Here is a 10,742-nt window from a genome sequence, read left to right as displayed (position 1 = left end):
CTCTCCCCCCTCCAGCACAAAAGTACAAACGTGAACCGTTTGACTTGTTCAAGTCTGGATAATTCATCTGGCTGGCAGTGAGTCGGAGTCGTGCTGCGTGGGGGGTGGGAGGGGTCGGCAAAGTGTCGCCACGGATACCGAGAGGTGCGAGGGCCGACGCTGCTGGCGATTGGCGCGGGTGTGGGCACGAGGAAGTCCCCCCACCCCCCTTCACCCCCCCACCCCCACCCCCTCCACCCCCACCCCCTCCACCCCCCCCACCCCCCTCTACTACCCCCCCACCCCCACCCCCTCCACCCCCTCCACCCCCCCCACCCCCACCCCCTCCACCCCCCCCACCCCCCCCCACCCCCTCCACCCCCCCCACCCCCACCCCCTCCTTCCCCCCACCCCCCTTCATCCCCACCCCCCCACCCCCCTCCACCCCCCCACCCCCACCCCCTCACCCCCACCCCCTCCACCCCCCCACCCCCTCTACTACCCCCCCACCCCCACCCCCTCCACCCCCTCCACCCCCCCCCACCCCCACCCCCTCCACCCCCCCCACCCCCCCCACCCCCCCACCCCCTCCACCCCCTCCACCCCCCCACCCCCACCCCTCCTTCCCCCCACCCCCCCTTCATCCCCACCCCCCCACCCCCCTCCACCCCCCCCCCCACCCCCACCCCCTCCACCCCCACCCCCTCCACCCCCCCCACCCCCTCTACTACCCCCCCACCCCCACCCCCTCCACCCCCTCCACCCCCCCCACCCCCCCACCCCCCTCCACCCCCCCACCCCCCCCACCCCCTCCACCCCCTCCACCCCCCACCCCCACCCCCTCCTTCCCTCCACCCCCCTTCATCCCCACCCCCCCACCCCCCCTCCACCCCTCCTCCATTCCCCCTCCACCCCCCTCCATGTCCACATCCATCTCTCCACCACCCCTCCATCCCCATCCCCCCCTCCACCCCCCCTCCATCTTCCCTATTTCCCTTCTCCCCCCCATCCCCCCTCCATTCCCCCACCCCTTCCACCCTCCTCCATCCATCCACCCCCCACCCCCCTCCATCCCCATCCCACCTCCACCCCCCCTCCCGCAACACCTCCCCCTCCACCCCCACCACCCTCCATTCCCATCCCCCCCTCCACCCCCCCTCCACCCCCCTCCACCCCCCCCCACCCCCCTCCACCCCCACCCCGTCCTGCGCGAGCTGCGGTTGCCGCCTCTCATTACGTAACCAGCGGACACACAGAACGCGCAGCGGCAGCAGCGGCAGGGGGGGGAGGCATAAATCTCTCCACATATGCACGGAAATATCTACTCCCCTTGAACATGACGAATGCCGCCTCCGGGAAACATTGCCTTGGCATTTAAAATCGTGGGTACCTGCGTGCGTGTCCTCTATTGCAAAAACAGTTTCCCACGCCAAGCCAATGACTGCCAGTTGTAATTAATAATGTCAATTTGCATGTTCTCGCCATGAATATTCACGAGCGGTTGAATGCATTCGCGTGAATTGAACTCTGGAGCCCCTTTGTGGTGTGTGTGTGTGTGCCGCAGTAGAGAGCAAGGTGCAGTCTCTGTGCATGCGGTGTGCGGCTGTTGATCGTTATTGATGAGCGAAAGACTCAGCGTTGCTGTAGGTGGGCAGTTACCACTCACGATTAAGCCCCTTCTGCGGGGTTTTGCTCCAAGGCAGCATTTCCACGAGCCCATTTGCCTGCCAAGATACCAGTGCAATAAATTTATCGCCGGCCAGTGGACGCTGCGTGGTGCAATGGACGGTGCACTGGACTTGCAATCCAGTGGATGCTGTGCAATCCAGAGGGTTGCTGGATCGATCTCCTGGCGCGGCAGTTTCAACAATGCTGCAAGTTTTGATTTAAAGCTTTCGTGACTGCAGGGATTCATAGTCTTGGTTATTTCGGTAAAGTCACGTAGAAGGGAAACAATTAAATAATAAAAAATAGAAAACAATACAATTCTCACGACGTTTCGACTGCAACACAATCAATCATCATCAGGTGTGAAAACTACAGTCGAAACGTCGTGAGAATTTTATTGTTTTATATTTTTCTTATTTATTGTTTCCCTTCTTCGTGACTTTACCGAAAGAACCAAGAGTGCTGCAAGTGTATTGGATCCCCCCACCCTCTCCCTCCACCCCTCCGCTCACCCAGCACTATAATTGTGAACACAACAGTCGATCGCGCGTGGGAGGGGGGGGGTACAATGTGGGTACGTCCCACCGTTTGTGAAGGCGTCAGGACGGGACGGAAGAGTCGTCGGAAATCTATTCCAGATGGACACCCATGGAGGAGGCTCTTCGGCCAGCAATGGTGAGGGCAAGGGATCGCAAGGCTTCGTCTCGACCGGCACCCGGACCTCCACAGGCGTGGCGTTTGTGGTCCCATTGTATGGACCTGTTTTACAACTCGCATTTTGTGTTAACGTACATCACAGCTTAAATGTTTACAACCTTGAGATTTCCAATAGAGAATCCACTTTATTATTGTTTTTGTTGTTGTTGTGTAATACCGAGGAATGATTCATGTCAAAAGTAATACAGGCACTTGTACATCTCAAAATAAATCTACACAATGATCAATACGCCGCGGTGTTTTCAGGTAGATTTAATTATGATTGTTATTGTGGGTTCAGCTCGCAACAAGGTGCCAGAGCCATCACTGGCCGGTCATTCCCAGCTCGCCGCTGTATTCGCAGGGTCGTTGCGCGCGCTCATTAATAACACAGGGAGCGTGCACAGTTACTCAGGCCCTGCTGTGACACTGCGAGGGATGGTCCTGACAGCTAAAATATGGCCTGGCAGTGGTTATTAAGGCAGAGAAGGGAGAAGGGGAGTTGGGGGAGGAGGGGGAGTTGCTGAGCTGGTGTGAGGCGGGTGGTGTGGTGCTGGGTGTCTGGCGGGGGGCGGTTTACGTGCAGCGCTAAAAGGGAAAATGCTTCGGTGGCGGTGGCTGAGAGCATCGTCTGAGCTGTCCCGCGCTCTGGTGGGTGGCCTCTTTTTACGGCCTCTCGGTGGTGGCCCACGGAGGCCAGCGAGGGCCCCTTGCGGAAGCGTGTGCTGCGTTGGGCGCCGGCCGGTGGCTCGCCCCCCCCCCCCCCGAGCCATTTCCCCACCGGCTCTCGGCCCACGCAGCCGGAGTCTCTTCTGCAAGCCCTGGGCACAAAGGTCGCACACACGCAGTGACCCCCGACCGATGCTGTCCGTGAAGGCTGCTACCCCCTTGGTCTCGTTGGTCTCCCACGCGTTTTTTTTTGCGTGGATATTAAGTAATGACGTTAAAAAAATAAAACGTAACTTTTGTAAATAGTTAGGCAATGTATTTAAAGCGTATATTTTCCGCCGCTGCTTATGCGTATTTCTTATTATTATTAACTGGCAGCGACACGCTTGGCTGCATTTGCTGAATATAAAGTTTGACTCGACGACAGCTGGAATATTATTCGGTATTGAAACTTGCTGCCTAGATTATTTTTCAGAACAGCATTGCTTTAATTGTGTGCTTTTCAGCAGCACCCACTTTGACTGGGGGTGGGAACACATCGCTCGTAGCGTCTAGCAGTCTCCACGCCACAGCTGACAACGGACACACAACTACCGCTTTTCGCTGCAGCGGCGCTCGTGCCAGGCTAGGTGCGCTTTGAAGCGATGTGAAGTGTCAAAGGCCTTGCTGGGACAGGCCCGGGTGTTTATAGGTTAACTGGTCTCTGACTAGTGTTATGCTGGACATCTGTAAATAAAAAAGATTCACAGCTCATCGGATTCCTCCAGTGTAAATAAATATTGTGATTTTGTTGTGAGCATCCCTGGAGGGCGGCTGCCTCCAACTGCCCAGTATCGTCCTTCGAGAGCCTCCTCCTCCACAGAGCCCCAACTTGACAATTATCGCCAAAGCCCTCCCGTGCATCAGCCCCACCACTTCTCTCGTATTTACTATGTTCATGTAGCCCTCTCTATGCGGCCAAACAGAAGCTACTTGGGCAAACGGTGGCTGGGCATGCGGTCTACGTGACCCAGCCAGCCAAGTTAGCCTGACGTGTATACACACGCACGTGCGCATACGATTCCATTTTTCTCATCCACATCCACAAACTCTCCTAATCTCGGCTCAGTTTTATCTTTTCAATCTAAAGTGACTGTAATAAATGTTCCAATTATCCTTAAACTACACAGTAAGAGAGAATTGAAAATATATTTCACTTGGCTATTTTGTCTAAATTGTACTCCCGATGCCGTGTTAATAAAAAGTTAAATATAACAGGAAAATTGCTTTTTGCTGTTATGTTTCAAATATTAATTATAATGAAGCTAATGCACAATTTAAACATCTACTTGAATTCTGCAAAGTAATTGCTATATTTGGGCACTGCAGCAACCCTCAAGAATGTTAAATATATTTGTATTAATATTGCAGCATGGAATAGTTCAGAAGCTTATTATATCCACAACCACCTTTTAGGAGTTTCAAATACCCATAACATTTTCAAAGACGAACACCATACCACACATTAAACTTGCAAATGAAATCACGGCACTGCACACGTGCTATTTGCTCTGCAATACAATAGTTGCGTAACTTCGGTAGTCAAAATGTAATATCACTTACAGTCAGCTGTTGTTATTCAAGTTATAATTTATTTGAAGATATTTTTACAATCTGAAAGGGACACTATTTGAGTACAGCAGCGTACATCCGAGGCCCTTTCACAACATTTCGATTTGCCCGCCAGATTTAATCCTACGATTAAGGGACCCGACGGACAGCATCCAACAACGCATCGCCTTGATGACCTCTAGGGTTGACATTTAAATGTGTGAAAGGCGCGGCTAGTTTAACACCCGGCTGCATCCCCGTGGGATTGGGCGTGCATCTGTCCCGTGAGCGCACGCACGCTCGCGTGATGACGACGATGATGATGATGAAGGGGATGATGAAGCAATCTTGAAGCAAACCGCAGGCGACACTCGCGCTCGTAGACGCGGTCCCCTGAATTCGGGTGCTCTAATTGCCAATCAAGTGCACTTAGAGAGCAGTCCATCGCCATTGGTAAGGTTGCAAATTCATTTCGCAGATAAGTTGCCAAGATGAGCATTGTCTTACATTATGCTGTAATGGGATAATGGGCTTTGTGGCAACTTTTCAATTTGCCTCTGCAGCCTGGAGATAATGAACTGCAATGCCACTGCGTACACTTCTACCCGCGTCGCTCGCACTGCTGCATTTCTACCATCGTATATATGTTTTTAATTCGCCAGGGCTCATTCCATTGAACAGATAAAAAAAAGAATAATCACTTCTGACATCATTGCAATTCAATTGAATGTCCTTTGCTTAACAAGGTGAGAGCCCATTGAGATTCATTACCTGCATTGTAAGGATGACCTGGGTAACCGAAGTTATACGGAGCCAGGACGTCTTTTTGTTACAATTTAGTTGTGGAAGATTTTTTATTTATTTAGGATTTGATCTATGATCGTGCCACACAGTAATCCCTACTTGCATGTGCATGCAATGGTCTTTAAGACACAATTCGTGGCAAATGGCGCAATTAGATCACTTGTCTTCATAAATTATTTTGTGGCGTTGAAATTAAAATGTTTTACAATGTGGAAATTTGGCCCAGGGGTGTGTGTGCTGACCCCTGGGCTGAGTGTGCTGACCTCTGACCTGAGTGTGCTGACCTTTGACCTGAGTGTGCTGACTTCTGGGCTGAGTGTGCTGACCTCTGAGCTGAGTGTGATGACCGCTGAGCTGAGTGTGCTGACCGCTGGGCTGAGTGTGCTGACCTCTGACCTGAGTGTGCTGACCTCTGACCTGAGTGTGCTGACCTCTGGGCTGAGTGTGCTGACCTCTGACCTGAGTGTTCTGACCTCTGGGCTGAGTGTGCTGACCTCTGGGCTGAGTGTGCTGACCTCTGAGCTGAGTGTGCTGACCTCTGGGCTGAGTGTGCTGACCTCTGACGTGAGTGTTTTGACCTCTGGGCTGAGTGTACTGACCTCTGGGCTGAGTGTGCTGACCTGTGAGCTGAGTGTGCTGACTTCTGGGCTGAGTGTGTTGACCCCTGAGCTGAGTGTGCTGACCTCTGATCTGAGTGTGCTGACCTCTGGGCTGAGTGTGCTGACCTCTGGGTTGAGTGTGCTGACCTCTGGGCTGAGTGTGCTGACCTCTGAGCTGAGTGTGCTGACCTCTGGGCTGAGTGTGCTGAATTCTGGGCTGAATGTGCTGACCTCTGGGCTGAGTGTGCTGATCTCTGAGCTGAGTGTGCTGACCTCTGGGTTCAATGTGCTGGCCGCTGGGCTGAGTGTGCTGACCGCTGGGCTGAGTGTGCTGATCTCTGACCTGAGTGTGCTGACTTCTGACCTGAGTGTGTTGACCCCTGAGCTGAGTGTGCTGACCTCTGACCTGAGTGTGCTGACCTCTGATTTGTGTAGCTGCTCAACTTCGACCGTGTGACCTCCAGACAATTAGGAGAAGCACTTTGTTAATAAATGGCCATGAATGTGCAATGCTGCTTTATGACAGCTGTAGACTAAGCACATCGTTAATTCCCTTCGTTCAGCGACGCACAATGAACAAAAAGCTGACAGACGTGCGCGTTTATTTAGTCCTTTTCGTAATGAGTAACCGGAAAGTAGTCGTTACAGAAGCACGGTGTCCTGCTCAGGGACGTTAAATACATTATGCATTACTCGCAAATAATGCACGACGTACTGTACACATTGTTATATATATATTTATTAAGGAGCCATATGTCACAGAAAATGTCACCAAGGCTTAAGCATAGTCTATTTCTTTTTTGCACAAGTCATTCCCAAACTTTCCCTGCTGTGTTAATGCGTATTGTTCATCATCCCAAGCTATGGCTGTCCTTGAAAAGCACCCCGCACATTTGTCACCTGCGCGGGCTGCCATGATTTAAATGCCATTACAAAAGAATCATGGGATAACACAAAAAAAACGGGCCGTTTAAAAATAAAGTAGATTCGGGCGATGGTGGCATGGCAGAGACTGCGACGCGGTGGCCACCGACGCCTCCAGCACTTGTGACGCACCGTGCTTCCGCAGGCCTCAAGTTGAGCGTTCGTTGTCCTCCCGTCGAACGTTTTTTACATTGAAAGCCGGCCGAGGGGAGAACGCGAGATGCTGCTCCATATCGTCATCTTCCCAGCAGGTTGGAAGCGAAACGTCGGACATCGTGGAGAACAACGCGCAGCCCGAAAATGCATCGGAGAGACACGCAGCAGCACGGCAGCGAAATCCTACGCAGTAGGCCGTAAAAGCGATGTGTAAATGGCATCGTGACATGTCATCGTCATGTACAATTGCATGTGCAGACCTTGGTTAGTCCATTGCCAGATGGGTAAATAAATGCCACATGGGATCTGGGAAATTGTTTTTTATTGTAAACTGCACACGATCCAAACCCTAGTTGTGCGCTTTGCGCAATGTGTTACATTCCAAAGTAGCGTACTGTCATTTAGTACAGAGCAGAACTTTCTAGAAACGAAGTGGCTGTTTTCAAAGCCGAACCAAGACTGCCGGTTACGCTGCTAAGGTCGGAGGTTAAACTTCACTGCCACAAACAAGTGCAGTGGTAGAGTGCGCACAACTATTTTAATCACAGGAGGTGTAGTTCATTTCAAACTCCCAGCTTCTAGGAACATGCAAATGGGAACATTTTCAAAGAGCGACTTTGTACGGCTTCGACATTAAGATCTCGCCAACGATAAAAGTACATTTAAAAACGTGCAAATTAGCAAGACTTTTCTCGAGAAGGATGGCCTCGAGAAGGATGGCCGCGAGATGCCCCCTGTATGCAGAGAAGAGCCTTCAGCGCGCTGCAGAAGGCGAATACAGGAACTAATGAGCTTATTAGTTACCATATCATCTTTTTTTGTAATGTACATATGAATGGCCCATGAAGTGAGTGAATAGTTCGGAGTTTCTCTTTGGGAAAGTAACCACGCACAGTACGCACCCGCAATATTCAACATTCATACTTTTATACACTCTCCTCTGTGGAGGGGTGGAGGGGGGGATAAGATCCGATATTCATTTGTGTGCGTTAATATTTAATGAGCGCCAGCAGAGCTCGGATGCATTAACGAATAACGTATTCGCAAGTTGATTTAAGGCCTACGTATTTTCAAAACAAAGTTTAACATTGTTTGCGTAAAGTGGCGTGCGCGCGCGCGCTGCGACGCAATTAATCTTGGCAAAGTTTATAGCGGCATGTGTGTGGCAAATTTGTCGTTGTGGCATTGAGTAAACGCACGCAAGCACGCGCACGAGCGCGCAAACAGGGTAGAAAAATAAATACATGGCCTGTATCTCGGTAAACCACGAAGACTGCGTTATTCCGTTGAAATTCCCGCGTGGCCTTAACATCAGTTGCATTGTTTTCAGAATATTTCCTTAATTACTGTGGCAAGAAGAGCACAATTGCGACCCTCGTGTGCAGAGGGACCCCTCCTGGCTGATGGAAGGAGGCCCTGCAGGGGGTCACAGAGGGCAGCTTTTTCTCCGCACAGGCCGCCCAGTCTTGGCTCGCAGTCCGCGCCGCCACGGGGGAGGTGGGGGCGGGGGGTGTCACGTCACGAGATGGGGAATTAATTCGGCCACTCTTGGAGATCGGCGCATCGCCCCTCTGCGCAAGGGAACCAATTCCCTGGAAGGCGATGCCACGTGACCACTTTTTGCAGATCTCTTCAAAGCGACCTCTTTTTGCAAGAAAAAAACATCTCACGTGCGGGACGCTGTCCAGACACGGCCGCGCAATGTTGATCTCATAGAGAGAGATAGGCAAGTCAGTCGCAGGCAGAGGAGAAGGAGGAGGGGTCTTGAGCCCGGACTTTAAGAGGGGCAGGAAGTCGACAGCACGGACGGTTGGGGGAATGGAGTTCCAAACCATGGGGGCAGCATAGGAGAATGAGCGACCTTTTTGCTGCATTCTGCTGGAGGAATGATAGTCTCATGGCAGTCAAATAAAATTTTATTTTTTTACGTTGCCGAAGTAAGCAGAAAGACACATTTACTATGATGGGTGTTTGTTTGCGTATTCCCTGGTGACAGAAGTGAGACCAATAACTCCACGCGTTTAACCAGATGCAGTTGAAACCCAGATTTTAACCCAGGGTTTCCACGGTGCTGCCTCGGTGTTTCTGACCGCCCGAGACTGCTTGGCAGTCTCAGCTACCCCTGGTGATTTTATTCGCGGTGCTTTTTTATTTTTTCCTGGCGTGAGAAATGATTCACAAACATGCTCGTTGACAACAACAACAACAATGTAACAAAAAACGAAAGAATGCTCAAAGAAGCGTGAGGAGAGATAGATGCTTGGAATTACATATAGGGACAAAACAGGAACGCATGAATTAAATAACATACCAAGTTTAATAACATTGTCCAAACTTTTGAAAATGTTCAGTGGGCTTGGGCATGCCACGTCGTAAAAATGGATGGCAGCCAATGAATGGAACGTGTCTGAGATAGAGAGAGAGAGCACGTCTACGAAGGAGATGGAGCGATTAAACCTGCTTGGGATCACGAGACATGACGGGTGGTTTGAGGAGGCCTTAATCCAGCAATGTGTTGATTATTGCTGATGGTATTAATGCTTTTACTGCTCTGGAGGCAGAGGTTGTCCCAGCCTGGAATGGGACCTGCTGCCACGTGTGGGCATTCCGATGCAGGTTACTGCGCGAGGGAGCGGTGTGCGTGTAGTCAGTGGCTCCATGTCCTTGACCCACACCCTCACCTCACGATCCTTGATTCTTTGCTCTGTCCAAACGCTGACTTCTCTAAAAAGGCTCCGTGCAAACCAAATGCAAATACATGTTATTAATTCGATTTAATTTTTGTAACACCCGAAGAAAAAACTAACGTTTTTTGCATGGTATTTGCTATTAACTGTAAGTTGTATAAATGAAGAAGCTGCAGCCACGAGCACATATTTGCATAAATTCTGTCCGTTCTGCTGTATTTCATAACTGAGCAGTTTTTGGTTATAAACAGCGAAGAATGGGTTTCTTTGTAGACTTTAAATTGCTCCTTTATTGCATGAACCTCACAGAACTTCGTGGCCTTCATATCTGAATTTTCCATAATTTTCAAACACAAAATTCAAATTGAATCATCACGGAGGAAAAATGCAATGTATGCAAATCGTAAGAGATGCCTTAAACACACTGACATTGGCGTGTGAAGTGTAAACTGGAATTTTATGCGGTGAAAAGGGGTATGGATTTCTGTATGGTAATTGCACCAGGATTTCCACAAAGCAGGATGTTTATTTATTTATTTTCATCTACGCATGAATTTGTTTGGGGAAATCTTGTAAATATGAGTTTGAACGTTTAGAATGGAGATGTGTTAGCTTGCATACACAAGCGTGAGCGTACGCTGCTACTTCAAACACTGAGTTTGTGAATATAATAATTGAGCTGTCACGTGGTGGCATGGTCAGCACACTGGACTTGCAATCCAGAGGGCGCCAGTTCGATCCCATCTTCAAGCGTGGCAGCTGAGAAAATGGGAGCAACTTTTGCAAATCCCCTCCCGCCCCCGGCAGTATAAATGGGTACGCAACAGTTAGTTGAGGACAGGAACACGTCTGGTGGGGTAGAGTGTGGGGACACCCACAACCTCTACCAACACGCCTGGTCCATGTAGCAGAGTAGACCAAATACCCCTCTAGAGAGTTCGTGGATGCTCTTCCGCCAGCAGTGGCGTGA

This window comes from Lampetra fluviatilis, chromosome 30 (genome assembly GCF_964198595.1).
Source record: "Lampetra fluviatilis chromosome 30, kcLamFluv1.1, whole genome shotgun sequence".
Taxonomy (NCBI): Eukaryota; Metazoa; Chordata; class Hyperoartia; order Petromyzontiformes; family Petromyzontidae; genus Lampetra; species Lampetra fluviatilis.
This window is presented reverse-complemented; position numbering follows the sequence as displayed.